We start from the raw sequence: 6,634 nt of genomic DNA on the forward strand, positions 1-6,634 counted from the left end.
TTGTGCATTTCTAACACCACAGGGATAACCCAGACTGAGAGCCCGGCGGGTCAGAACCCAAGTTCATCTCCATGTGTGGCCAGCTTCTGAAACTGTCTGACAAGTCTTTTAAAATATGAAGTTGGTCAAAATGCAGGAAGGGAGTAAGTAAAAGATAACTTTCTCCATGAGCATCTCATCCCATAAATGACTGGTTATAGGTTTGTGAGTAATTAATTTTGATTCTCCTTAGTCTTCTGGCTACCTTCTTACCCTGATTAAAGCAAGAAACCTCTTGCCAGTTACTTATGCTGATGTCAGAGCTCGTATGTCATGCTTTGTGTTGGATGCTGATGGGCAATTGCTCCCTACCTCCCTTTCAGCTCTGCAGTTTCTATATCCCCAGGGAAGTCTGTTTCCAGTAACACTGAAGTTTGGAGAGTGGTAGGTCAATGGGAAGCAATGACACTCACAGTGCTTTCTGGAGAACTTGAAGGAAATTGCTATCTGTGGCTATCATGTGTCTTTTGACTTTCTAAGAAACTGCCGATGTGTTTTTCCAGGATAGAGTAAACTGGTAAATGAAACTCTGTTGCCCTAAATATGTCCTACTGAGGAAAGAGCTGGAGGGTTAGTTTCTTTCTTAATTTCCTAGTCAACACTATATGGGTTTTCCTATTCCAAAAAAGTAATTTAGAACAGCAGAATCCCATATGCCCTTTGGAGAAGCATTTTAGTATTAATATTCCTAGGCCATTTCTGTGTCTTGACCTGTACTTTGAGATATTCATCACACGTTTTGTTTCAAAACGAAAGATACTCTCCTGTGTGGCATATTCCACTAGCAATGAACTTTTCTTGACTAGGCTGGCAGGGCTGGATGGAGGATGAACAAAGCAATGGCGTAGATTGCAGTTTTTCTTCCTCAAGTTGGATAGGAGCTTTCTTTTCTTCTGGCCTGACTGAGATAATCCTGATTTCTGTTCCAGCCTGTGCTAGTGACCAACAGGCACAGAAAGACAGTCTGGTACCTAGTGACTGGCAGACTGCAGGGAGGCATTAATCATGTTTTCTTTGTTTCTCACTGCTCCATAGGGATGGCAGCGAGGAAAACATGTGACATGACTTACTGCGATAGATCTAAACTCCCTCTAAACAAGCTTTTATTTGTTTGTTTTACTCTCGTGCAGACTTCATGGTTAGTTACCACTGGAGTGGTGTCTAGAAGTTAATTGTTTTTTATTCAAAGCTACTTTATTGTGCTGCAAGAGTGTCTGTTATATTCAAAGATCATGCCATTCGTAAGCTGTCTAAGACAGACTAGCATACTACAGGATATCCTGTTCCAGGGAAGTTTGTGTTTTACAGTTCAGTTCAATAAGCCAAGCTTCAACCCTTTTTATAAGAATATTCATAATGGTACTGACTGCAAATACACACCAGGGAAAACTTCCACACTAATGATTGTTCTGTACGTAATACCGTGGAAATAATACTTTCTCTCTAGGTTAGCGGCAAGATGTAATGACTTATTTGCTGTCACTTTCCTTTGAAAGTTGACATGCTGTCTGATGGTGGTTGACACCAGTATCTAAGGTAAGTGTCGCTCTATTTCTTTGCCGTTTAATACTTCCTCAATACAAATTTTTCCAAAAATAGAGATTAGATTCAAACTGTTGCTTGCCCTCTGTCTTCTGGGAGTCCACTGAAATCAACAGTTCCAGAGAGAGCTGGAGGGCAGGAGTTTGCCTGGAGTCATGATCTGCCTTAAAATACTGCTCGTTGCTGCTAGTCAGCATCAGTAAAGTCTGCAGCTGAACTAGCTCTGCATTTGATATAACTGCTACAGTATATTTGATATAACTGCTACAGTAGACTATGACAAATTTTTCCAGAAAGAGTGGTTAAAACATGCTCCTGTGGGTTTAATGGCTGCATGGTGTAATCCAGCCCTTGGCAATCTGCTGTTCTACCAGTATTTTTCCAGCTGGCAGTTCTTATATAGATTTGTTCCAGCTCTGAACAGAGGTGAACAGAGACAGAAAATATTATATTGCATGCATATCTCTAAATCTGAAAAGGTAATTCTGCTGGATTAACAGATAGCCTGATGCAGAAAAAGATAGTACATTTTTCTGTAATGTTCTAGTTGATAGTGAAACAGAAGCGGCAGAACCACTCTGTGGAGTTAATGTTCTTTACAAGCCCATTACATTTGACAGAAATTGCAAAAAAAAAAAATTTCTGATATTAGATTGCAAAATACAGTCTTAAATATTTAGTACCCCAGAAATCTTGCTACAGTCAGATACATGCCGATTGTGGAAATGAAACGACTGATGCACGGCATAAGGGCCATGGTTTACGTGTTCAGCTAACAGACAATTGCTTATGCATGCACATAGCATTTGAGTCTGCTTTGCAAAAGCTAGAAGCAGGAACTGAAAAAGCAGACAGCCTGTATTCTCTATTTATATGACCTTTTAAGACTGAGTGCTTGGAAATCTTGAAAAGCTGCAGCCTGGAATCCCAGGTATGCCTCTTTTTGTGTCATTGCTGTGTTTGAAAATATTAGCTACCAGGCTGCGTGAGAGGCTGGGATGTTTCATGCCCAGACATAATGTAATTTTCTCATTACAGTTTAATCTCTGTGTGTGTACTACAATTTTATAAACTGACTTGCTTCTGATCAAATTGCAACCTATTTTTTGTTTCTTGAAAAAAAAATCATTGTGTAATCTGAAGTATTTTTAAAAAGTTTGCAAAGCCTCTTGCAAGTAACTGCAGAGCCACTACTGCAGGGAAGCAACTATCATTACTAGCTTTGTATCACTCACTGAATGGAACTGCTCCTAGGGGTAAAATTAAGCACTTATGTAGGTGCCTGTAGGAGCTAAGTCAAATATTTGAGATTATACGTTTGGTTTAAATGAAAGCTGGGTGAATAAACTGTAATAACTTAGGAAGTTAATTTGCTTCCTGTGGCTTGTAAGCAAGAGCACAGGTATTTTGCAGTTCTTGATTACTAATCATTGCTGTCAGTTTGGAGGAGGCCGACGGTCTGCAAGGATGCTGTTAAACCTGGAAGATGTGATGTATATGGGGGTGCCCTCGTGGCCCAGCCTGTGCCAGGGGCTCGCATAACACCACCTGCTCAGCTCAGGATGTGAGTGTGCAGTGTGTGCAGGGATCCACAGTGCAAAACTGTCTGCAGGGTGCTTGCCCATGACTGGTCGTGTTAAAGATCGTGACCATCAGTCCCCAAGTGCGGGGGCTAAGGAGGAAGATGAATATCTGCAGATTAAACAGTATGCAGGGAACTGCGAGGAGACTTTGGAAACAAAGAAGGAGTCAGCTTGAAAAGAAGTCTAAAAGAAGCGTGAAAATTTACAGCTGGTGGATGAGACTTTAGGGGGGGAAACAGCAGCTAAAACAGCCCAACTGGAAGGGTATTTTAGAAATTTGCAAGTGTTTATTTACATTTCTTAAGTGTTTAATATCAGGGTGTATCTTCTGTATTACTGATAGGGATGCTGAATGTACAGCTCAGTGATTTCTGGTTAACTACATATCATTAATAACTCTATAAATCACTTTGATCCTGATTTTGGTTCAAATTATTTCAACTGATTAGTTTTTCCCCACAAAAAGATGAACTTGTTTCTGATCACCAGATGGCATAGCATGGTTTGCATTTGATTGAAAAAGCAAAACCTCTTAATCACTTGCCCTGTGTAGTACTTCTCAGATCAAATTTAAATTCATTTTATGTAGTAATTACTTAAATTTATGATCAAAACCTGCCCACTCGCAGATAAAGAAGGCCAAGAATAACAAAACTAACTTTTTCCTCCCAAAATATATGGCTCCATTCTCCCACTGTTCACAAGCAAAAACTACTCAATAAAGAGCAATGTAGTCGACAGACAAAGTGAGAAACAAACAAGATGATAGATTTTCTCATGAATCAAAAAAATCCTCAGGGTTTATTAGTGAGATTTTAAAAATGAACACTGACTTTAAATATCTGTGCACTACATCTTCAAAACATCCTGTGAACTCATTATTGGTGCTTTCTAGAACGCACAGTGTATTGAAGAACAAAATCACTTTTGAAAAGATTTTGTGAATGTCAGTGTTGAAGATCCTTTCTATTCCTGCATTCACCTCAAATATTTCACATCAGCAATACTTGAATAGAAATAATGCAGGAAACTAATAAAACTCTATTAAAAACTTTTCAGGGTATATTACTTAAGCTGTGAATCAGATGAGGAACTTGTCTAAACAGATTAATTTCAACGGAACATACTTTGTACAAAGTCATTATGATTTACACACATCTTAAAACAGCCAGAGTACTTTTGTTCTTTGAAAGGCTCTATTAGAAGTAAAAATCTGTAGAGACAAGTTGGTAACTAGCCTGATTAGTGCCCAGGGCATTGCAAACACTGCTGACTGCTGTTACTGACCTTTGAATTCCACCCGTTCCCGCGTTGACTGGTGAAGTACATAGCCTCTCCTCAAAACCTCTTGTCTGAAAGGAGAAAGTGCTTGCTTTCTTCTTCTTTTGATGGAGCCTTGGATGATTCAAACCTCAGACATTTTAAGAAAATAAAAATGTTTGAATGCCTTATGAATGAGTCACAGTGTAATTTTGGATCTGTCTGTTGGCACTACAAAGTATCCATTGTAACGAAAGGATTTCCTGATCTTGAAAATGCTACTGAACCATTGGCTTATAAAAGCAAACTTTTTTGCAAAATCTCTACCATTAAAAACATCTTTTTAAGCTTTCCATTCGAGATGTGGCTTGTTTTTCTGTCAAGCACTCAGGAGAATTTACTCTGTGTTTTCGTTATTGTAAGTTCCTATTGTCAGATGGTTTAGTAGACAGAAATAAGCAACAATTAACTTTTCATGGAGGGCAGGCAGCATGATTTGGAACCCGTGACCTGGGGACTGTTACTCTAACCCTTTCGAATTTCTGACTTAATACAGCCTACATTTCTTTTCAAATAGGTCTTATTTAAACTCTAGGATTTTATTTCTATGATAGTGTACAATGCCTAGCTTTTTTTAAAAAAAAGTAGAATGCTGACTTATAAACAAATGAAATGTGAAGGTAGTAAGAAATTCCAACCATAACCAAGCAAATAAAACAAAAATTCATAAAAAGTTGCTCATATATTCTAACGTAAATGGACAAAAGTCAGGAAACTGGATATTCCTTTTCCTAAAATTGCCCAAAGGCCACCCAGTGTCACGCTTTAAGTTGGCACTCTATTTTTACACTTAAGAACGTCTATATTTGCATGTGTGTATGTATTCTAACATTCAGAAGTCTGGCCTTTCAAACTTTAGGATTGGATAATTTCAAAAATGCCATTCTAGTTGTCTGTTGCCCATTCTCAAGATGAATTTCAGAAAAAATCAGAAAAGAATTCTACAATGGTGGGAAACATCTTACAAATATTCTTATTCATAAACAAATTGAGCAGTCCTCCACTGAGATACAGAGGTAGGTTTTCAGCTTTTCTTCTCCACCATAAAAATCACGAGTGTCTTTCCAGATGAAAACTGAAGTCTACCCCACCCCTTAGTTTTCTGCTTCAAGAGCTATTGAAGCCAATGTGCAATGTTTGCATAACATTTGAAACGTTAGTTAGGTGTTATTTCTTGAAGTGATTAGCTGAAACTCATGCTATTATCTGTATTTTTTTTTCCTTGATACTCTATGGCTACTTACTAACAAATATTTGCATTTTTAAAAAATTCTAACATTCACCCTTATACATTTAACATCAGATAATTACTTGATTTACTTGTGATATAGAAAATCAGCCTCTCATGGTCTGAATCTGGACCTGCATGCATAGGTGCTAACAGAAATTTGCTAACTCTTTGCAGTAGCTGAGCTAGCTGGACATTGCTTGCTGAATAAAGAAAATACTGGGCAATGCTTTGGGAACTTTGAAAAGTCATTTCAGACAGTCATGCTTATAATCTATCCACATATTGTGTCTAAGTATGTCCTAGTTGGGCTTATTTCCAAATTCTAGCCTATTTGCAAACTAGTAGTTTTGTGACCTTCATAGCTTACTACGTACACTTGGTTCAGTGAGTGTCTTCATAGGCTACTTTACCTTTTGAAATACATAAGACACTGATTAGGTTGAGTTATGTTTCTTTTGACTTTTTTAGACGTTAAAAAGCCTGTGTCATGAGATCAAGATTTTTAATAAGGACAATGTTGTCATTTCATCGTAGAACTATCTGGTGAGGAGAGAGAGAGAAGGGCAGAAATGTGTTTTTTCATGCTTGTTGCTGACACAAATTCAGTATATATTACATTCATCCATGAAAAGACTTCAAGCACAAATATTACCTCTCTTTCCTACATCAAAGGAAGAATATTCAAGCCAAAGCCATGACATGTTTTTCTTCAAATCAATGAAAACATGATACAAAAGTATTTCATCTTTTTCCTCTCCAAATAACTGTAATTCTGAGTATTAAGGGTGTGGAGGAATCAAAGCAATCCTTCAGAAGACAGGATTTTTTTAGCAAGGGCTAAAGGGAAAAGAAACGTGACTTTTATCCAAGCTCAATGAAATTCTAAACCTAAAGCAACCTTGTATTTACTTAATCTCTT

At 37.8% G+C, this 6,634-nt stretch overlaps 1 long non-coding RNA gene across 1 annotated transcript in view; it reads right to left on the minus strand.

Moving 5' to 3' along the window:
* LOC104140269 (uncharacterized) overlaps positions 1-4,634 on the minus strand; it is a 41,066-nt gene extending 36,432 nt beyond the window's left edge. Inside the window, exon 1 of the long non-coding RNA XR_693267.2 lies at positions 4,452-4,634. This is a non-coding gene — a long non-coding RNA (uncharacterized lncRNA). The remainder of the gene's footprint in view (positions 1-4,451) is intronic.
* Between the last annotated feature and the right edge of the window lie 2,000 nt (positions 4,635-6,634).

The sequence above is a fragment of the Struthio camelus genome, chromosome 3, assembly GCF_040807025.1.
Source record: "Struthio camelus isolate bStrCam1 chromosome 3, bStrCam1.hap1, whole genome shotgun sequence".
Lineage (NCBI taxonomy): Eukaryota > Metazoa > Chordata > Aves > Struthioniformes > Struthionidae > Struthio > Struthio camelus.